The sequence below is a fragment of the Aristolochia californica genome, unplaced genomic scaffold (genome assembly GCF_029961685.1).
Source record: "Aristolochia californica isolate CCGP_79_NKW_82.1479 unplaced genomic scaffold, dmAriCali1.0.hap1 SCAF_11, whole genome shotgun sequence".
In the NCBI taxonomy this organism is placed as follows: domain Eukaryota; kingdom Viridiplantae; phylum Streptophyta; class Magnoliopsida; order Piperales; family Aristolochiaceae; genus Aristolochia; species Aristolochia californica.
Window position 1 is genome coordinate 7,701,483 of NW_027181782.1, and position 10,745 is coordinate 7,712,227.

At 37.7% G+C, this 10,745-nt stretch overlaps 1 pseudogene; it reads right to left on the reverse strand.

Annotated features, from left to right (window-relative positions):
• Window positions 1-7,034: 7,034 nt before the first annotated feature.
• On the reverse strand, window positions 7,035-8,746 carry LOC137943559 (pyrophosphate-energized vacuolar membrane proton pump 1-like; annotated as a pseudogene).
• Window positions 8,747-10,745: the final 1,999 nt, after the last annotated feature.

Consider the following 10,745-nt stretch of genomic DNA (forward strand, 5'->3'; position numbering starts at 1 on the left):
ATTTGACTTATTGATTGATGGTATGATCTATCAATATATTCTCATTGGGTCAGGCATTTTAAGTTGATGGATAACTGTATAGGGAATGACCAATCAATCAAAATTTCTACTAGCAGTGCATAACAAAGATGATCAATCAATGACTTTGCTATGATAGATCATGTTTTATGTCCCTGGTTGTCAAAGTTTTGTATGGCCAAACTTTGCCTGGACAATATTGATTAATCAGTTGGGTTGACCGATGATGCTTTGTAGCATAGTTTGGCCATATTTTGGATGATCAATTAATCGACCTTGGTTGATTGATCATGCTTTATATTTTTGGTCTTTGCACTTTTTGGTTGATCAATCATTGGTAGATGTTGATCGATCAATCCAGTGAAAGTTCACTATATGAATTTTTAAAGCATAGATTTTTTTTTTTATCCTAAGTGATTCTTCATTTATGAAATGTATGTGTTCTTTGGTAAAAACATGTTTGAATGCCAATATGTCCTAAAATTTCAAATTTTAAATTCTACCTCAAATTTTAGAAGCATTGGACTCTTCTCTTACATAGATTGAGTTTTGACTTTTTACAATACTTCCTAAACTTTAGTGTTCAATTTTCTTCTTCTTTCTGAGGGTGTTTCTTCAAGAACACTTTGTCATTCCATGGAGTTGAGGCGTTTGAGAAGCTTTAGTCCGTTCATTGCATAGACCTTAGAGTTTTTTTTTTTTTTTTGTCTCTTGTATGAAATACATCTGAAATGCTTGAATTGTAATTCTTAGCTCAATTAAGTTTTTTTATCATCAAAATTAAAGAAGGGAGTCAACCTTTGGTCAAAGAAATTTAGCTGTTATGCATGGTTGATCGATCAACACATATTGCAGCTTTTAAAAAAATGGTAGAAAATGGCTAGTTTGGTGGGGAAACTTATACCCCTCCAAAAATCTTGGGAACAATAATAAGAGCAATTTTCGCCTTGAAATTTCTCTACATATTTTTTAGAGAAAAGAGCTATAAATTTGTAAAATCTCCCAATCTCTCACAAATTCTCTATGCATTCTAGCAATTCAAGCTCCATAAACTTTCTCTCTTATGCCTCAAAGCTTGGAGACATGGAAATCTCAAGGAGAAAATTGTCTCTCCAAATTTCAAGGGTGTAAGCTTTCCTTTAATTCTATATTTTCATTGTTTCGTCTTAAGACTGATTTGAGCCAAGAAATCTAGATAGGAGAGCTTGCAAGATTGACCAATCTCAAGAAGAGATTTGTATTCATGTATTTGAACATACAAGTAGCTTAAATGAGAGTCAGAATCTTTATTTTTTTTGTAAATTAATGCTAATAGAGCTATTAGTGAAATTTTCCCACAAGATTTATTTGTCGGTGACTACCAATAGGGAGCATTTATACCAAAAAATCCTCATCTCTTATTATTGCGTATGCCTGTTAATATTTTTATTTTCTTTCATTTTTTTCATATAAGCACTTAGTTGGAATTGCAAATTTTCAATTCACCTCCTTTTGAGAAGCCACCTGGGCTAACAATACGTTCAATGCATACAACTCCAGCATGTGTTTGTTCTCATTTGTGCAAACCTTAATTGATGATAACAAAACTTAATTGTTCAACAATTTGTAAACCTAAGTAATTCAGATATTTCACCTTCAAGAGTCAATGCATCTCAAGGTCCAAAGCTTTAAAATGATCAAGCCTAACTCAAGACCTTAAGCATCTCAAGGTCTCTTGAAGAAGCACCCACAATGAAGAAAACAAAGATAAGACTAGAGTTCAAGTGTAATAGTCAAATGCCCGAAGTCAGTCACAAATGTAAGAGAGTATTTTAAACTCCCTTCTTTGAGTATAATTTTGAAATTGGAGTTTTATGTCATAAATTGCATATAGACATATTTAGAAACATCATAAACAATATTTAGAACATGCTAGGGAACTTAGAGAAAACCATTCACATGCTTTTAAACCGATCATCCAAAACTATGTAGGCTAGAAATATAAAGCATGATCGATCAACCATAGTCATTTGATCGATCATCCAGAACATGGCCATTTCATGCTATAAAGCACGATCGATCATCCCACTAGGATTGATCGATCAATTCTTCTCAGGCAAACAAATTTCTCATGGAATGATCGATCGTCCCACCTGATTGATTGATCGGACAAAATCTTGCCAAAGAAGAGACATAAAACATGATCAATCATAGAAAATACATTGATAGATAATACTTGTGTTGCATAGCTAGAGGGAATTATGATTGATCGATTGTCCCCTTATCAATGATCAATCAACTTAATTTTTCTAGACCAATAGTAATATATTGATTGAGCAGTCGATCAATATCAATTTACATAGATATGGAAAGAATTCAAGCTGATCCTGAAGAAAATCTACGTTGACGAGAGGATTCTTGGATAGGTCATATGGGCAACCAGCCTGCAGCAAAACCAGGTCAAGGCCAAGAAGGCAGATAGAGAAGGCTGTTATAGCAGTCCTCTTACCAAAATAAAGCAACACATTCTTACCGACCAAAAGTAATGCGCAAGATGATTGTCACACATACATTCTGTCAAGGTAAACTGAGCAGGTTTAGGGACTGGTGATCAGGCAGTTGAGTCACTGCTGCTGTCTGAATAAGGGTTGTCATTCTTTCGAAGGATTGTTTATGACCGGTCGGCCCTAGCCGTTTAGGAGTAGTTATGAGTAATCTTTGGCCTGGGGACTGCAGGATATAGGACTTCTACAGAAGGCTTTATTTAAGAGTTCCACTTCATGATAGACTGCTGTTGTGTAACTAACAAATAACCTATTAGGTGATATGTGTCTGGTTTGCTACAACATTTAAAGCAATTGATAGTCACACTAATAATTTCAAACAATGCTCAAAATATTGTCCTGCTTTACAGAATTAATGTGAATTAATGTGTTTTAAGTCCCTCAATAAAAATGGGATTAACCTTTAAAATTTTTGAGATTTTCCATTGTCCAAGTTAACTGTAAGCAATTCCTGAGGTCAATTGATCATAACTTTTCTGTCATGTAGCATAGCACGACATTGATCATAAAAGAGGATGTGTGTCACTTCTGATTAAAGTTCTCTTGTCATCATGGTTTAAAACACATAGCTGAGACACTGCTCCAACAATAAAATCGAAGAAACAATTTAATTGATATTTAGGTAAAAGCAGAAGAGCGAACAAGCAAACTGTCACTTAGGATAGCTCGCACTGTTTCGATGGAGAACATGGTTTTATTCTGTCTATTATAACTAACTTGTCTAAACTAAGGCTCTTCAGTGGGTAATTTCAGCATTTGCAGTGACAGTAATGGAGTCCTCCCAGGATTTTGCAATGACTGCTGGTATAATCACGGCAGGGAGAGCAGAAGTTTATGCACTCCGAGTCCTCGCAGTTTGGCATATGATGATCTTGGCAGCACTTTGAGTCGTCATCGTTGATCACAAAGTCATTCCCTGCAACAAACAGATCGAAATGAATCTGGAGCCAACAATCGGAACCAAGCTAGCAATATAAGTCATAAACAAGAAATTAAGAGGAAGAAACTGCTGTTTTGCTTACTTGCTGTTGCCACGGCAAGCATGAACATCAAGAAGGTGGCGACGACGTGAACTCTACCCATATTTTCTTTCTTTTTCTGAGTACTCGGATCGTAGGCATGCATTGGGTTTATATAGGCATTGCCCTTGAGTTGTCACTACCAAACTGATTCTAAATCTTTAATCTTAGGAATGAACACCATAGACAGAAACGGGGAAAGATCTTCGAATTGGTAATAGAATCACAGTTTTTGGGCTGGTTTCCTTTCTCAGAGTAGATCACTGACAGGATGTAAGATCCCTCAAAATGAGGAAGAAAATTATCAAAATATTCCCGATTTCAGAGTCCATTTATTATAGTAGAGGTCAGTGTCTCACTTTGTTTAAATTAAGGCCGGGAAGCCAGATAATTTGCTTTATATACGAATGAAATATTGGGAAACAAGTCAGAATATGTACCTAGATTTCATATTCTCGTTTTTCTTCCGAAACAGTTTCCAAAAGAGAAGTTAAAACGCAGGCAGGCATAAGAAAGTAATTGGATTCTCTGGGCCGCTCATAGAATGGCAAGGAGGTTCTGTTTGGGAACTCGACAACTTGTTTCAATACCACTTTCTTGATTTTTTGGGTAAATTTCAAATCTCTTTCTCATTCCTAGGCAGGATCCCAGCTTGGAAGATTCACAACCCCTTTGAATTTCCAGGTTTTTTTATTATGAACTGGTTTCTCCTTTCTGGTTTTCGAGTTCTTCTGTGCAAGTTGATCTCTAGCTTCTATTTGTTTGTTTTTTTAGGGAATGAATTCATCAACGACGACGATGATGATTCAAAGTGCTGCCAAGACGACCACATGCCAAACTGCGAGGATTCTGACTGCCAAAACTTCTGCTCCCCCTGCCGAGATTACAACAGCAGCTTAAGTCATAGGAAGACTCCATTTTTGTCACTGCAAATGCTGAAATTAACACTACCGTCTTTAATACTTCAGTAGTCATGGATGAAACACTATAGACATGTTCGTTGGAAAATCATAGTTAATTTGCTTGTGCTCTATCTAATTCCAGCTAAATAATAGTATCCATTTGCTTGTATTTGTGTATCATTTATCGGTCTTCATTCTTCAATTAGAGGCTCGGATATTGCATTAGAGATTTAAAACTTGAAATAATTAAGATGAGTAACGGGCTGAGCAAATACTCCTTTTCTAGACAGTGCCACAATTGAAAAATTACTCAAAAAATTGAAGAACATCTCTTAGGAATTTTTTATTGAAACTTGAATGAATGAATGATACAAAATGTGACCTATTTATACAAAAATAAAAGGGGCAATAAATGTGGACGTGTAGAAATCTTTAAAGAGACTCAAAGTTTGAATTTCTCATTGAGATTTTATCACTTTGAAAGTAACTCAAAATTCCAAGTTGTACTTGTCTTTCTTAGAGTTAATTTGTACAGCCATAATTGAAAATATCTCTTCCAAAGTTTGTAATATCTTGGTTGAGAGAATCTTGTAGCATTTTTTTCTTTTTAAACAATCTTGATTGAGTGAATCCTATAGAGCATTCCCTTGTGAACAATGTGAGAGAATTATCTTTCATGGGAGGTCTAGTTGGCTGCCTTGCATGAAGCCATGTGGACGTGCATGAAACTTAGGTAGAGGTTGATTTGTCCTTTGCATGGAATGATGAGGTGGATGTGTAAAGCTTTGTTGAGTTTGGTTCTTGTATGGAACGAGAAAGTGGACATGCATGGCTAGGCTGAGATTTACAATGTGAGTTGGTAAAGCTGTTACAAACTTTCATAGATCCGGTGGTGACCTTTTCTTGAACAAAATGACAATCAATGGCCACATATTTAGTGTGAGAATGAAAAAATAAGATTGTCAAGACAAATACGGGGCATTGAGATTGTCACAAAATAAGGTAGGTAGATGAGATAAATTAAAGTGAAAATATTGTAATAGTAGCAACCATGTAACTTTGGTGTATGTTGAACTCATGACTCGATATTCAGGTTTAGTAGTTGGTTCTTTCTTAGCAGACCATGAGACGATATTGGGTTTGAGAAATATGGCAAAACAAGTTGTGGACTGCCTAGTGAAGGGACAACATGGTGCCCACCCCCACCTATCACCACCTATTCAAAGTGCTGCCAAGACCATCACATGCCAAATTGCCCAAACTCGGACTACGAAAAACTTCTTGTGCACCTACCGAGATTATAGCAACAACATGTGTATAGTCATTAGAGGACTATTACTTTCACTACAAATTTTTACAGTAACAACACTAACTTTAATAATTTACCAGTCATAGAGGAAATGCTATAGACATGTTCTTTGGAAAAGCATAGTTAATTTGCTTGTTTTCTATCTACTTCCAGCTAAATGATATTATCCATTTGAAATTATTTCCATACTATTTATCTGTTATAACTTCTCCGACCTTCATTCTTTGATTGGAAGCTCAAATATTGCATTAGAGATTTTGATCTTAAATTGATAAAGATGAATAATGAGCTAAGGAGATTATTCTTTGTTAAATTTATGGAAAAAAAGAAATAATTCACTAACTTATTGTAATTTGAGTATAATGAGCCTCTATTTATAACATTAGAATCATATTAAAATTAAATTGCCTTTATCCTAGTTACACCCAAAATCTAATACTTAAAGATAAGTCCTAGCATAATTAAATAATTGAACATAAATAGAAGACTAACATAACCAAAACACCTTTCAACTATATCACTTTTATGAGTCCTCCTTCCATGAGATTCTTCTTAAACTCCACCATATTAATTATGGTTATATGAGACTTCTTATTGTGAGAGTCATGTAAAACTCTTCGATACCTGCTCTTCAATACTCTTTCTTTTCTAGGCAGTGCGACAATTGACAAGGCTTGATGTGTGGTAAAAAATTGTGGGTCTAACATTATAGACAAGTAGGGAAACATCCAACTAAGTAGGTCAAATATTAAACTGTTTATAAGATTCTTATATGTGCTTTATCTTAAAGGTTTAAAACTCACAAAAGCGCTAGACTAAAATTTTTTATGTACTCGAAATTCAATTGATAACAATCTTATGTTATTTCATATAATGACCCTATTATACTTGGTTACAAACATATGTATTACTATGTTGGAAGTAAGTGGAAAGTTTCATTATTTTACATGTGAGCCTGTAGAAAAGACATATTACTCTAGCTTAAAAACCTATGTAATACTATGATAATAACAAGTCATGTGGCTATTACAGTCCCGAATCTGACACAAGGATTTGTTGTTACGGTCTTGGGTCTGCCACGGGTTATTGTAGGGATAACATGTGGAATTGTAGGGAGACATGGAGAGGAAGACGAAGATCAAGCTAAAGGGAAGCTTGAAAACCCTAGAACTCATCAAGGAGAGCTCCAAGCCTGTTTAACCAAAAATTAACCTAAAATGAATGCTTGTCTTTTCTCATTACTCGTATCCCTTAAATAGGGTTCACCCTGTTAGGGTTTAAGATAAAATATTACAAAAATACCCCTATAAATAAAATATTCCAAAAATACCCCTTTGGCCTAAAACTGAAATAAATAAAGTAAATTAAAATAATAATAATAATAATTTTATTGTGTGCATAACATTGCACCCCCCTTGGAAGAACGAGGTTGTCCTCAAGCTCGGAAGTAGGGTCTATATGTTGACGTCTCCACCTGTTCCCAATTAGCATCCGCGATAGCTATGCCTGCCCTCCGGACGCCCAAAACTGAAGCATGTAGGAATGTAGGAATGAATGCCGAATCTCACTACATCGCCCCAAGCAGCATCTCTGCCTGCCCTCAGTCCCGGATGACACTGCCTATACTCTGCCCGCATGGCAGCCACAACATCATGACCAGCCCCCTGGGATTGAGAAGATTCAGCAGCACTAACCACACTCTTCATAGTCATCGCTGAATACCAGTATGGAAGCATTGCACCCACAATCAACCCAATGAAGACTTTAGGTGTCAAAACATCCACTGTTGAAATTGCAGCCCGCTCACAAAAGCACCAAAAAGAGCTAAAGACACCAGGGTGGCTGAACCAATCGCAAAGCCCTTTCCAATACCAGTAGTAATGTTTCCAGTAGCAACAAGGGCATCAGTTCTCTCATGTATCTTGTGGCTTCTGCCCGCCATCTTAGCAATACCTCCGGCATTGTCACTCATGGGTCCATATGCATCAATTGCCAACCCAGTGGCGATGGTGCTCAGCATCCCAAGAGTAGCCACTGCAAAACCACACATAGCAGCAAGACTAAAACTGACAAAAATGCTGACTGCAATTGCAAAAATGGGCATAATGACAGACTTATATCCCAAAGCCAGCCCAAAGATCACATTTGTGGCAGCTCCTGTTCTGCAGGAATCAGCAACATCTTGCACAGGGCTGTAAGCATAACTGGTGTAGTATTCAGTTACAAGCCCAATGACAAGTCCAACCCACAGACCAATAGCAACACAGAAGAACAACTCCCAGTTCTTCACAACCTTCTGGGCTCCAAAATTATAGATTGTAAAGGACCATGGCAAGCCAATCCAGCTAACAATAGCAATACCAACAGACATGAGAGCAGTGGAAATGATGAGTTGCTTCTTCAAAGAAGGTTCAATGTCTTTCACTGCTTTGATTTCAAAGAAATCAGTAGCAAAGAGGGTAGTGATCAAACAGACGATAATACCCAAAGAACTAATGAGGAGGGGATATAGTATTGCAGTCAATTCAGGGTTAATACCAAAATAAAGATTGATGCCATAACGAGGGCAGCACAGGAAGCTTCAGCATACGAGCCAAAAAGATCAGAGCCCATTCCAGCAATATCTTCAACATTGTCACCAACAATGTCAGCAATCATAGCGGGATTTCTTGGGTCAACCTCAGGAATGTTTCTCTCAACATTTCCAACAAGATCAACACCAACATCTGCATCATCTACATCCTCATCCCCTTCTATATCATCAAACTCGTCATCTGGAACAGCCACTCCCATAAACCATGAGACAGCATGTGGGATAATTTTTGGGCTGGATGGGGATCCAATATTAAAATCTTGTTCCATTTGAGGCTGAAGTTGTTTAGAAAGTTTCTGGTCCTTGGCTGCATTAGAAGCAGTTGCTGCATTCGTAAAATCTGAGCAGAATCTGAATATCATGTCAGCAAACCGTCCCTCCTATTCCATCTCCCTTGCTGAATGCTTCTGGGTATTTCCCACATATGGGACGACCACAACATCCACTCCTTTCAATGAGTTTGCTAATTCAGCAGAACTAGTAAAATCAAGGACTTCAGACGGCGTATTGCAATGGCTGAGATCAGCAGCAACACCTTTAACATGTGCAATAGCATAAAGATGGAGTGCTGAAACCAAAGGTGACATTTTGATCAGAAGGGCAAGGGGGCTCTCCAATTCCGCCAGCACCACCTAGAATGACCACTTTGAAACCTGAGGCTCGAGGCTGCAGATGATAGTCAAATGTATAATTTTGTTTTGCCGACTTTACAACAATGGAATGTTGAAGTGCAGCACTGCTCTCCTTTCCCAAGAAGGACATCTCGGATTCACAATTCACACTTTGTTTCTGCTTTAAGTCCACTGAAATTCCTAAAATAGTTGGTTGAGCTGCACCTCATTTCTGCAATCTCAATTGAGGCACTTCTAATAGCAGAAACATGCAGCATTGATTCCTCTTTCTCCGCATACCCAGCATTAGGTTGAACACGAATAGCATAATCATTTAACACGCATGCATTCTTATCATTATATACAACACTACTCTCAAAGGTAACAAATCCAAAACATTTGGATTTCCCGTCCCCTTCTCTCATTAGTACAGGGCATGTAATGTTTCTACACCCACCAAATAGTTTCTTCAAATCTTCATCACCAAAAGGCACACCAGGTTAAAAAATTATGACAAAAAATGGTCAACCACCATACAATTCATCCAAAAAAATTAATACAACTTTTTTAAATGGACTGTTACGGCTGTAAAAATTACCCAAAACAGCCATACTGCTGCTATATTCATTCACCACAATAGAATACATCCCATGCTGCACAAACAGGGCCCGAGCAGCAACACACATATTATCCAAAAAATTAGATACAACGAATTCAACTTGACAATGAACAGATGCATCGGTGTTGTTCTTATTAACCGAAAAATAAATCAGCACCCATAGAAATTTTGTGTATTCAATTCCCGGAATCCCCAAAAAAAATCCCTCTTGCGTCTCAGCCCTAAAATTTTCACGGAACAATTTCAATGCCATTGGAGAAGAATTATGTAAAACATAGAGGGATTTGAGAAAAGAAAAGACGAAATTTGGAGAAATTCGTCACAAGAGTTTACAACATTTTTTTTTTGAATTTCGTTTTCCGCTGTGCTGCCGAGACCGTGAGTGAGGTTGAGAGGGAACATGAGAGGTGGTGGCCAAAAGTCAAATCTCACTGGAATTGTTTCCGACGTCGCCGAAGGAGCCTCCTCCTCAGTTTTCGGTGACGAACAACCGCTCGTTGTGGCTTCGACGCTTGAAATTTTTCCCTGTCGACGGTGAAGAACAAACCCTTATGGTGTCTTGCACATAATCGATTTGAGGTCGAGCCCAAATCGATGAAATCTACTGGCGAAATCCTCTTTTTTACAATTTCCAGAGAGTATGGATTTCTCGATTGGAGATCGAGAGCAGCAACAAGGGGCTGGCGCTCGTCATATCGTCCTGAAGGGCGCTTTGCCCCAAAACCCTCCGAATTTTGATTTGCAGTGTCTCCGTCGTTTGATTCGGGAAGTTTTGTGGCCAATTTCGGATTTGAAGTCGACTTAGAATTCTGATGTGTAGGGTCCCACGTCTGATTTCCCTGATTTGGAAATCAATTTTATCTGGCCCGTCGCTGGAGTTCCCTGGTTAGACATATTGAAATTTCCTAGCCCTTAGGCCATTCTGCTCGCTAAAACAGCGTATGCTGCCTCTTTTGTGCATATGTCGTACTGGGAGAATTGAGGTCGTATGACCTTCTTTTTTGTGGCATCGATATCCCTCTTTAGCGCAGAAATTTCAATAGAAGCTCTACGCTTTCCCTCCAACATGATTCTTTCATTTCTCCCAATCCTTTGCATACTTTTTCCATTGAATCGCTTACCTTGTGCAGA